Genomic DNA, 12,624 nt, shown 5'->3' on the forward strand with positions numbered 1-12,624 from the left:
GTGTTTAGCAATAGACAAATAAATGTTGAAAGAAGAGAGGTGGTTCCCCTTGGCAATATCTAGGTGTGTCATTTCTCTGGAAAAGTGTATTTGGTTGTTACCTGTGCACTCCTTTTCTTAATCTTAAATGATTTGAGGATGGAGGGAGGCAAGATAACTATAAAAGCAAAAAAGTAAAGGAAAGTAAAAATAATATGGGAATTTATGGGTTTTAAAATCCTAAAAGAACTGTTAAAGCCAGAACTGAACAGAACACCTACTTTTTGCAGCCTTCTGAGGTATGAGAGAAAAGCTATATTAGGTGTCCACATCCTGCCAGCTTGGACAGTCATTTCAAGAGGAAGACATGATTAGTGGGGCAAACGAGAAGTCAGAAGTAACCACAAAGAGGGAAAGGAACTTTTGAGGAAAAACATATAAAGAAACATATTCAGGTGCAAAATCTCAAAGCTTCTGTTGTGGCTCTGACCCCAAAGACATCTCTCCTGTGTTTCAGGGGGCATAGGTGGGGGGTAGAGAGAGAAGCAGCATCTAGACAGGTACCCTGGAACTGTGAACCATTTCTTTGTGAGCAGAGTAGTGTTACAGACAGTTCATCATTTCCAGGATCATTCTTATGCTAATTCCCCAGACTTAGGGAAAACTTAAATTCCTTCCCTTACTGAATGGAACCAATCTTCCATCAAGAGTTAATTTTAAAAAGAGAGCAAACAGAAGGACTTCATGTTTGGCAAGCTTGGGGTTAGAACATTCCCATATACACATACACATTTAGAGTGTCTTAGTATTCATGATACTTGGTGATAGAGTAGCAAAAAGCTTTCCATAAAGCATGAAGAACAAATATCACAATTTATCTCAATTCTTCAGTCTTTTATGTGCTGAAGGTATTTTTTTATGTGAGGTTTTGTAAGATTTTTCACACTTTTTTTTTTTTTTTTTTTGTGAATGTCTTTCATTTCAAGTTACCCTTGTTCTGGGTCTTTTTTTAATTCCCTTTGGCCAAAGCATTTCTGAATTTCTGCCAAGAAGTTACTATGTAAAGCCTGTTGTACTCAAGAGTTGGATTCCCATTCCTGGAATCATGACTAGCAACCCCAAAATAGAGTGCATTGTTGTTTCAGAAGGAAAACAAGAGAGGAAAGAAATCTTAGGAACAAACAGAGAAGGATGAAGCCAAGCGACAGTTACAGACTCTTCAGAAAGCTACTCTTCAATTAGACATTTAGACTGGCTGCTAAGGAATCTAATCTAGATGGTAGGAAAAACTGCATTTGAGGTACAGACAAATCTTATAAATTAATGCTATGAATAGCTACTTATTTTTGTTTCCTGTCTGCTTGTATTTAGGAACCAGCATCTCTGCAAACACTTGAGGGACAGGACACTTTGGAATGTCCTGTTTCTCCTGCAGGATGCATTTTTGTTTCTGAACACAAAGCATGACTTCACCAAACTACATTGCAAATTCATTCGAAGAAAAATATGGAAAAATCAGTACAAGGGGGAAATAAATAGAGAGCATACTCTTTTTTTTAATGATAGAGTAAGAAAGTGAGCTAGTAAAAATACTGCTATATCAACAAAGAAATGCTGAGAATTTACAAAAAGATTCCATGCTAAGGGAATCTTTCAGGAAACATTCTTTGCTAAAGTAAGTATATTCAGGAAACATCTTTTATTAAAGTATATAACAGAATCCTAAGTCAAAGATTCTGTACCAGGTTACCATCTCATTAACTTAATGTACTCTGCATTGCTTAATAATAATCATTATTAACAGCAGAAACTTTTAAAAACATTGAGAGATTGACTCTTCATGAAAGAAAAGAGAAAACTTTGGGCTCGCAAAGAATATTGTATTTATGACGCATAAGTGAACAAGCCTGTTTCTCTACATTTAGTAAATTATGCTGAACTCATCAATTCCCTATAATATACACAGAAACAAAATCCTACTTTTGCCTTAATAAAATATGATTAATATTGATTAAGATGTTCATATAAAACAAGTCAAGACCAGACAAGAATAGACAATGATTTTGGCCTTCGCTTTCAGAGGATGTTAGCACCACAGTGTTAAGCTTGAGAACCTGTAAAGATTTGAGTCTAGAAATGAAAATCCACCCTGGGAAAGTTTGTCTCCTTTAAAGTCCATCAGAATTGTGCGTCAAAGACCAAGTACAGCCCAAACTCACCAGCTCATTTGTAAGCATCAGCCTGCATTATTTAAAAAACAATATATTTGTGCATGTGTGCAATATAAAGTCTATATTAAAATCCAGTCATAAAATATGTCAGAATTCCCAGGCTAGAAGTACATGGTGACACTCTAACTATCTAATGGAACACCTACTTTGTCTCTCTGCTTTAGGTAACTAATGAAGGAGTAGCACCAAAGATAATATGTACTATGTAAGGACACGGTCAACAGAATGGAATGGGTGGCTTTGAGCACTAATGAAAGATTTTAATTTTTGAGGCTTAGGGGAATTTGATGTAGGAGCAGACAGGCTCAGTCTGGTTATCTTCAAACATATTAGATATTTTAGCACTTACCTTTTGGAGGATGCTGTCTGCTCCAGCAGATAGCTGAAATTATCTGTTTTGTGCTTGCATTAGATGAACTGAACCTCTCCTGAGCTAGACAAATTTTCACAATGACATTGCAAGTAATTTTTTTTTAATTCTGGTAAAGGGGTCATGAGTGTAGAAATACACAAATTTTCTTTTTCTCCTGTAAATGGGTAAGCAAAAGGTGGCTAGGTGGCTTAAATAAAAATTCAGCTTATAACTCTACACAACTGACTCCACATATAATACAGAAAGCTTTACCAAGTTGAGATACACAAAATATTCCCACAAAAAGCATCACTATGGAGATGTGTGGCCAAAACACAAGGTCAGACAGTACCACTGAAATCAGATTGAAAGGGGCACACACTCTTCTGTTTTCCTAACCCATTTTGGTGCACACTAGTACATGTGTGTCTCTAAATAAACTACTGTGTTTGCATTTAAAAAGGTGGCTATGACAGTTTCTTTTCTTCTTTATTTCAGTTTCAGTAGTTGGATCCTTTCTGCATTTCTTTAGCTTGTGAATTTAGCTTACACTCGAATTGCAAGTAAAATGTGGAGTGTTACCATAAACAAAAGCAATGCTAAAGAAAACATCTTCCATGTCCAGCTTACAGGGCCAGACACTCATGCATGGTATCAACCCAATTTGCTCATGGCCCACAACATAAAAATCTCAGACATTTGCAGGAAAATTATATTTGGGCACTTGGTGCTGCATGATCGCAAGGAAAGGATGTTCAGGCAGTGGTGACACTGGTTAAAACTATGCTTGGTGTGAGTTCACAGACAGACACTCCCTATTTTAGCACAAACTTGGAGTGACACTTTTTTTCTTAGGAATGACAGCATGCTACAAGAATGTGGAATTGAATGTAACCCAATTCAGAGGCAGAGACTTTTCTCCTCCAGAGCAGTGCCTTTGCTTTACGTCACAGACAGAACAGGCTAACTGGCTTACACTATGCACTGCCTTGTTATGCCCTGATTTGGGTCAAGCCTAAGTGTATCACATTCAGTTGACCTGTTAGATGTGCCTTGCAAAGGCATTGTGTTTATGACTCTCCAAACACGGGATCCAAAATAGGGTGGATGTGGACAATACAAATACTGGCTTTCTCCTGGCTTCAACAGCAGCTGTAGTGAACACAGCAAGGATATATCAAATACCAAAAGCTGGACTTTTGTAACTTTAGGTAGATTACAGGAAGTTCAAGTTTTCCACAAATAATATTGTGAGTTGAACTCCATGAAACCTAACTGTAGGACAGACTACCCAGAAGAAATGAGCAAATGTGAAAAAAAATGAAAGTTTCGGTCTGATCCTCATGACTCTTTAACAGTTTTATTTCTTCATAGTACTCATTTTTGAAAGGCAAAGGATTTAGAATAAGGTGAAGAAGGACACTAGAGATTTGATGCAGTATGTGCAAGTGGAATGAGAAATGTCTTACATAAGGAACTGAAGGATTTGATTGAGAATTAATGGAGTAAAAATAATTACAAAAATTTTCATCTAATTACTGTTGTTAATGATAAGATACACTAGCAATCATGTCTTAGAAAATGTGTTTCAGAGTATGCAATATTATAACAATGTCCAAAGGAATTAAAAGGAGAAAAAAAGTTTGTATCTACTATAGATCAATAGACAAAAGAATGAACTATACAGCAGTGCTAAAATAGGAGGCATATTTCTTTTAGCTCAGTTATTGATCTGTGAGATAATTACACTGTACATCAAAATAAATTCAATTATATTCATGTGTTACTTTGTAAACAACATTAACATCATTTGGACACGTAATCTTACAACAGGGAAAAGCTTTCAAATGAAAATGTATATAAACCACTATGGTTTTGCTTTCCCACATCTGAGGTATGAATTACAGCCAAGCAGATATAGTCTCTTGCTGATGGGGTTCTAACAATTTTAACAGAGTTATAAAGACACCAGTATAAATGTCAATTACAGGCTACAGTTCAACCCACCGAATTTTTTTCTCCAAATTTGTACTTACTATTTAAGCATCTTCAAAGCCCTTTTACATTGCAGTGACTCTTTCTGATAGAGGGAACATGGGTGTTAGGGGCAATCTGTCCCTGCAAGAGTTAATTTTTGGTTCAAACTAGGTCACCCAGTTTTGTGAATGAGATCTCATATCACTTATCATTTTGGCAAGATTAAAAAAATGCAGTCCTTATCAATCATAGCTGCATAAAGCAGCAAATAATGAGGTAAAAAAGATCTAGCAAGGAATTTGTTTTGTCAAGGATGTTGATGCAAAGGGCTGTATAGACATTCAAGTTGTTTGAAGTCCTTCCCACCCATAGGTGACAGAAAAAAATAAAATCTAGGTGACAGAAAAATAAAATCTTTTTCAAAGATGGTAAAAGTTCCAAATGCCAACTGTTCAACAACAGATTCCTTCAACAACCTCTTTAGGGCGGTTACTGTGGAGGTGAATAATCCCATCTACTCTTGTAAGACCCCACCCCCATTCAGCTCTGGGGTCCTCAGCATGGGAAGGACATGGACATGTTGGTGTGAGTTGAGAAAAGAGTCACCAAGAGTAGAGGGATGGAACATCTCTCCTGTGAAGAAAGGCTGAGACAACTGGGATTGTTCAGCCGGGAAAAGGAAAGGCCTTGTGGTGACTTAATTACAGCCTCTCAGTACCTGAATGGAGCCTATGGGAAAAATGGAGAGAGACTTTTTACAAAGGCATGTAGTTACAGGACAAGGGGGAATGGCTTCAAACTGAAAGAGAGTAGGGTTAGATTGGGTAATAGGGAGAAATTCTTTAGACTGAGGGTGGTAAAGCACCAGAACAGGTTTCTCAGAGAAGTTATGGATGCCCCATCCCTAGAGCTGCTCAAGGCCAGGTTCGATGGAGAGCTGAGCAACCTAGTCTAGTGGCAGGTGTCCCTGCCCAGGGCAGGGGGGTTGGAAGTAGATAATCTTTAAGGTCCCTTCCAACCCAAGCCATTCTATGATCCTGTGATTGTCAATCTTGTCAAATGCCAGGCTTGAAAACATGGGTACCCTACAGAGTTGTGTGCAATTCCTTGCTAGGGATTATATGTTTTCCCTTCTTCCCCTGAAACACACTCATTTTCTCTCTGAGAAGCATTTCAGAGAAGGATTGCATCAGCCACTGCATGTAGAGTGAGTTGAAAAACAGCTTTGTCCAATGGTGTTGTCCCTCCACAGTCAGTTCCAGTGGGGATACCCACCTTCTTTGGCATCCTGCAAGGATGCCAATCCTTTCCTTTCACACAGGCCGTTATATGGAGCTTCATGCATCATACAAAACAGAGTGATGTGTTGTCACTGCAAAAATGTGGAAAGTCAGATGTAAAGCATGAAAATATACAGTGGTTTGAGTTTAAAATCAATGTATGCAACATGGAGAATGCTTCCCTGATTCACTTATTTGCATTTTATATTATTGCATTCAATAAATCTCTCTGTTAATGAAAGCTGTAAAGCACTTCCAGATGGCCTCCCTTCTGAACACAAGAACGGGCTGAACCTCAGTTTTGCAGAGGAATTCGGGTTTATCTGTTGCAGAAGACATAGGGCATTTTCCCGAGACTTGTCCCAGTGACATACTGGGGCAAAACACAGTATGAAATAAAAGTATCAGCCCCTGGCTGGACAAGGATTCTAACATTTACATATAATTAAGGATGTGGTTTGGGAGGGCAGAGGTAATCAGGCATTGGACAATATTAAAAGAGCAAATCCTTTGCTAAAGCCATGTAAAACATTTGTGTAAACTCACTGGTATTGTTGTAAAAACACATCACAACATTTTTAAAGATCTTGATTCTTTGCCCCTGAAAGTGCAAAACAGTTCATGGGTCATAGAGTTTGGGGGAATGTTGTACAACTGTCAGGTGAAAGAAAAAAGGATTGTACCTCAGCTTAATTTTACATGAATTCCCTTCTGAAATACTCAGTTTAAGATGTAATAGGAGATTCACCACTGGCCTGTTTCTTTCCTTACTTTCTAGACAGCTGTTTTAACAGAAAATCTGCAATCATGGTGAGCTCAAAGGAACAAAGGTATGATATGAAGATCATAAATAAAATATTCTGAGACACCCACATATATTAGTACCTAGAGCTCCTGAAGAATCTCCAGAATTTTCAGGATTTAAATTAATAAGCCTTATTCCGGCCCATAAACATCGCTGCTAAGCTAGACAAGGTGGAATTCACAGAATTCAGGTATCTGTGTGAGGCAGTCACCTAAGATTCCCTTTATAGGGGAAAGAGAGAAAAAGGTGCATTAAGGATAAGAGTAATTTGACCTATTTTCACCATCTGTTTTAGGATGGGATGAATCATAATCTAGAACTGCTTATTTTATTTCACTGAACATAAATGAGAGTATAGAGAGACTACTTCGGACCTTAACTACATCTATACTAGGCTTTATGGTGATTGAGATACTGATGTCTATATTCTGTGAAATTATTTCCAATCACATCCACCTATGTTGGTTTTCAATTAAGCAAAATAACAAGGTTTATTTAGGAGAATGTCTTACATCATATGCAAAAGAAACTGGGAAAAATAACAAATAAGAAAGACTAAGATCTAATCAGGTGCCTGTTATAGTTTATGTGCAGAGTAACTGGTTGGATTAGTAATGGGCCTGAAATACTAGAAACAAGTCTGATGGCAAATTCTTCCATCAGTGAGAAATTTTCCTCTGACAGAGACCTACAAATATACATGAACATATGATTTAATTGTTTATAAAAGCAAAAGCATAACATGGGATGTCATTTGGGATTTGTTAAAAGGAAGAATGCAGAGGCAGAAAGTCTTCTAGCCTTATTGATAAAATCCAATGTCAAAACATAAATTAGTTGATGACTGAAAGGGAATCTATTTCTTACACTGGTATTACAGTAAATAATTACAGTAAACAGAGGAAGCCTGACATTTGTGTGGTATATGAGTTGTATTTTGGACTATGTAACAATATATAATATAAATATGTTTATGAAACAAGCAAGAAAGATCAAACAGGATATGGAGAGTTCCAGTTTCCATTCTTTTCTTGAGAAATTTGGTTTTGAGAAACAGGTGAATACTGTTCATGGACAGCATTTCTATTTTAAGAACATATGTATGTGGTGGTGGTGTATGTGTTTCATGAAAATAAAAAAGGACATGTCATCCGCCATATAAAAAATAAACAATGATGTCTCACTTTGCTGGTGATCAGTTTAAAATTCATATGGCTGTAAATGCTATTTATTTAATGCTTTGGTAGGAGCAATACTTTTATTATGTTTATTTTATACAATGTTCTTCAGAAGACACTGAGTACAGTTAACTTACTCTTCTTGCCCATTCCATTTTCAACATGTGAAGGCCTTGGAAAATTTCCCACATCCATACTTTGCAGTCTTCCAGATTTGTATCTTGGGATTTACACCTATAACTTAAATTTATATCTTCTATAACCCTCATGTATATTGAGAATATAAAACTTCCAAAGGTTTTTTTCAGCTGTGGAGATTTTTGTAGGTGGGGTTTTTTCATTGATTTTTTGTTTTTGTTTGAGGGTTTTTTTGAGTATTAGCAACGTTGTATTGCTATTAACATTAACTTCCTAAAAATGCATGCATGTCTGAGACGTCCGAGTATTATAGAAGTGCAAGGCCAGACAAGGAAGGAAGGAAGCTCCTTCCTTCCCTCAGGAATACCCTCTGGTGTGCAGTGAGAAGTAGCATCCAAATGTGTCCAAAAGTGAGCTCATTTGCAACCACCCTGGCAGAAGTCAAATTTCACTTTTTGTGAAAGGAACTCCATTGGTAGGCTCTGAACAATTACCTACCTGCCTCTGTTTCAGTCTCTCTCTTCCCCTACCCCTCTGGATGTCATCACTAAGAGCCACAGAGGAGGCTTTTCCCTTCTCGTACCTACACTGTTTCCTCCTGCAAGGCACTGATGGTGCTGGTGTCTGTGTGCTGGGCAGTTCGATGGTTTGTCCATGGCATCAGGCAGTTCAGTGGCACAAACCTTCTCTCCCTGGCCCAGTGGTTTCAGCACAGCTTCCACTGCCATGACACAATCATTACTTTAACTCCTGTGGTTAATATTGTAACTCAAGTGTGTCTCAGTGTTGCCTTGCCTCCTTAAGATCCCTCCTTAAAGCCCCACTTTCAGCAGCAACCTTTCTGTCAATATGCTCTAGGTTGGCACCAACCACTTCTCCTCGCACCTGTGATTGTATCAGGAGAAAAAAAGACCAAAATAAATATTTACAGTGTACATGCAAGAAGAAAATGGCTGTTTTCCCTTTTCTGTCATTGATTTCCTCAGTTCCTCAGTTACTGGTCCTGCTCTATTTATTTATGATACTTTTTACTTGGACTGCATTTCATGGGCCAAAGTCCTTGCTGCTTTGCTGTGGTTGTTTGTGCTAGTGCTGCATATGATAACAAAGAAAGGGGAAAAAAACATGGAGAACACTCCAGATGAAAGCAATAGTAAACACACAAAAATTGGCTGAAAGACTCAGAAGATAGCAAATAAAATGACTGTATAAATGTCCTTTTTAAAATCTGTTAGCTTTCACATTCATGGTGCCTTCTTAGAATGGCATGCGTTATCCTTTAACCTACTAGGCATGTGAAAAAAAACCCAAAACCTTCTGTAGAAAACACCTGATTAAAATTAGGTTCTAAATGCTAAAGAAGTAATAGCAGGCTTTGATTGTTGTTAACAAGGTTTTGCATTTTTCCCCTAAGTGATTGCAGAATTCTTGTTATGCATAAAAATCCAGATATAAAGGTAAACAGCATTTCAAAATGAAAAATCTTCTCTTTCTTATACTTTCTTTTGGTAAGTATACCAAAATTTTCAGAGCAGTTTGGCTTACCTCTAGTATCATGTAGTATCTTGTATGCGCTGTAGAAAGCTGGATATAAGAAACCAGACAGAGCTTGATCTTCTCCTCATGTGGAGACCAATAAAGTTTATATTTATTGAGAACTTCTATGTCCCCAAATCTTCTAGATACCCAGATTGCTGACAAGAATAGGCTTTGCAGGAGACCCCACTGGGTTCAGATTTGAGTAACAATCATCAGGAAATAGAACCATGCTAAAAAAGCTGAGTCATTTATATGCTATGAAGTCATGGTTGGTTCAGTTGTGTTTCTTTAAACTCTGAAATATCCAAAATTCACTAGTTTACAAGATGGACAGTGGGATAGTCCCATACATTATTGGCAGTGTAGATGCTGCATCTAGCAAAGAAAGTCTGTAAAGTGCTTGTTGCCAGAAGCCAGGAAGGGCACAAGGGGATGGCTTTCTTTCTATCTGCATTCCTTGCCTCTTTTTTTAAACATCTTCTACCAACATCAACAACAAAAAAGCATACTTGGGTATGCATACATTAATGTATGACTGGTCTGATGTGCAGCATTCTCATCACCAGGAATGAAAACCTTTGACAGTTAATGGCTTGCTCTGTCCTAAAGGAAATGCTTCCTGAGTGGGGGGAGCTGCATCTTCCTGCCTTTGCTTTTATTTACTCTGGGGCTAATGGAAGACATCAGTTTTTTGTTCTGTCAATCATGCCTGTCAGGCAGACATTGAATTCACTTTAATCAAAGCCACAAACTTTTAACAAGATGCACACGGAAGGTGTCTCCCTTGCTTGTACAAATGTTCTGTACCTTTTGAATCATCAGCTGTTCACTTTGTAGGAGTACCAGATGCTGAGGAGGTGAAACCCTCCTATCATTCCACCAGCTTCAATAACCTTGCTGATTTGTACCAGCTGAGCTTCTATCTGTGACTTACGTTTTCAAGCCTTGCAGGTATATACATCTACAACTGAAGAAACAATCAAACTTCTGCTTTTCTTCCATTGAAACCAATAAACATACTTCTGAGGTATTATTTTAAAATAAAGTTTTGCTTGCTAGTTTTTCAAACAGATTTCTATCACTGCTGAATTATTTTTTATTTAATATTTTAAAAAAATATTTTTAAATTGTTCCTGATTGCTGGCATCACATTTTAATGTTAAAAAAAGAAGAGCGATCCATTTATTTCGATAGGAGTCCATCAGGCATTGAATTACTTGGAATTCTTTCTATTTGGGGTATTATCAGTGTGGCCAGCAGCTGGGGACATAGATAATGATGGCAAATAAATCTTAATGTAAGAAGGCAGATAAAATGTTGTTCTTACTCATAATGACACTGCTACCTTTAAAATGCCAGATCTGAAAGACTTAAATCACTAAACTTCACATGTTCCCTGTTTCAACTCTAAGACACAGACAAAATCTCTTAAGACCCTGGGGCACTTGTAACTTGAGTATCCTGCATGTCCTATGGCTTAAGTCTTTATAGATTACTTCCAAAGATCAGATAATGCAAAGAAATTGAGAGCAAACCATGTTCACTTTGATACTGTTTTCATACCAAATGAGAAAAATAAAGGTTTCCTCTTAGAAAACCACATGAACAGAATATATGTTGCCCATGCTATAAAAACAGGAGAAGTTGTATTACAAATACAACTTATTCTTACAAAAAGCTCATAATTCTAGACCTTTTTTAGAATATCACTTTTAAATTCTTATCTTTAAGAGAAAAAAAGGTAAGAGGAAAATGTTCCAAAATGTTTTAAATTACCTAAGCAGAAAAGCTACAATAAAAGTTAACAGATGGATAAAAAAGTCTTTGAAGAACTTTTTGAGACCTATAACATTTAATCCTTTTTCACTGAATAGCTAATAATTATGATTAAAAAGTGCAGAGCACAAATGACATGTTACATTTGACACCAAAAAAAGTATGGAACTGTTTTTCTATTTGCATTTTCAATGTCATATTCATAATAATCATAACTTCAACCACAAGTTTTGCTGCTTCTGATTTAACAAAAGTAAATACACTTGCCTCCCCCAGTTTATCAGGAATAAATATTGCATATCAACAGACATAAAATAAATATACGGTCAAATGGAAGAGATGGGAATTTTTCTGCCAATTAGTAAATTATTCAGTGCTGGTAATGTTGTAGCTATTTAACTGTTGCTAATTGCCCAGCTATATTTACTGAATACCAGGAGGAAAATAAATAAATAAAAGATGCTCTGAATCACCCATCTGTCTGAACCAAACCATCAAAGTGTGCTGTTGTGTTCAAGTTAATTTTTCCAGAAGTATAAAAATCCTCTTGCTGGAAACTTTGATTGGTAATGACTTCTGTTCTCTAAATGCTTACGCACATATGTACATTGGCTCAAGTAAACAGTCCATGAGACAGTGTCCATGAATAATGTGACAGATACAACAAAGTATAGGCCTGTCTGACTCATTTAGTGTTTACAAAAACCTTAATGTCTTGAAATCTGTTGTTAAGAGGTAGATAAATTTTGGTGTTTCTCACATTAGATTTAATGTCACTTCATGTTCTGTCATTGAAAGGGACATTGAACATTTAATGCAAAATAAAACAACAGTCTGTGCCTTAGTTCATTTTCATGTTTTCAGAATGTTGAGTCTCTAAGCAATATTCATGTGAATTTATTTCTCCTTGTAGATGATTTCAAGATCTGTTAAAAAAGGGAAAATTGAATCCACAGATATTCAAAACATAAATGCTAGGGCAGCTTTCACCTATGCCACTGACATCTAATCTGTCTGATGACATTTAAATATTTTTACTTATCTTTCTTTTTGCTTTTCATTTTGGAAAATAAAGCATGCCAACACTCTTCCTTGCCGATTTTACAGTTTTCTTTGTGGTCAGTACTGCCTCTTTCTCATTCTACTTCTCTTTCTCGGCCGCCATATCTGCTCCTTTACCCTACCTGAGGCTGCCACAACTGCCAGTCTCATGGTTTGCTTCCTTACCCATCACCAAGCAACTCAATTGTTTCCTTTAGCAAGTGAGCTGCAGGTACATGACTTGAAAATGAGGCAATGGAGCCTGTGAGATGACAATAGAAAGCAGTGCAGGGAAGGGGGACCATGAACATGAACATTTTATTCCCTG

This window comes from Vidua chalybeata, chromosome 2 (genome assembly GCF_026979565.1).
Source record: "Vidua chalybeata isolate OUT-0048 chromosome 2, bVidCha1 merged haplotype, whole genome shotgun sequence".
NCBI classification, from domain to species: domain Eukaryota; kingdom Metazoa; phylum Chordata; class Aves; order Passeriformes; family Viduidae; genus Vidua; species Vidua chalybeata.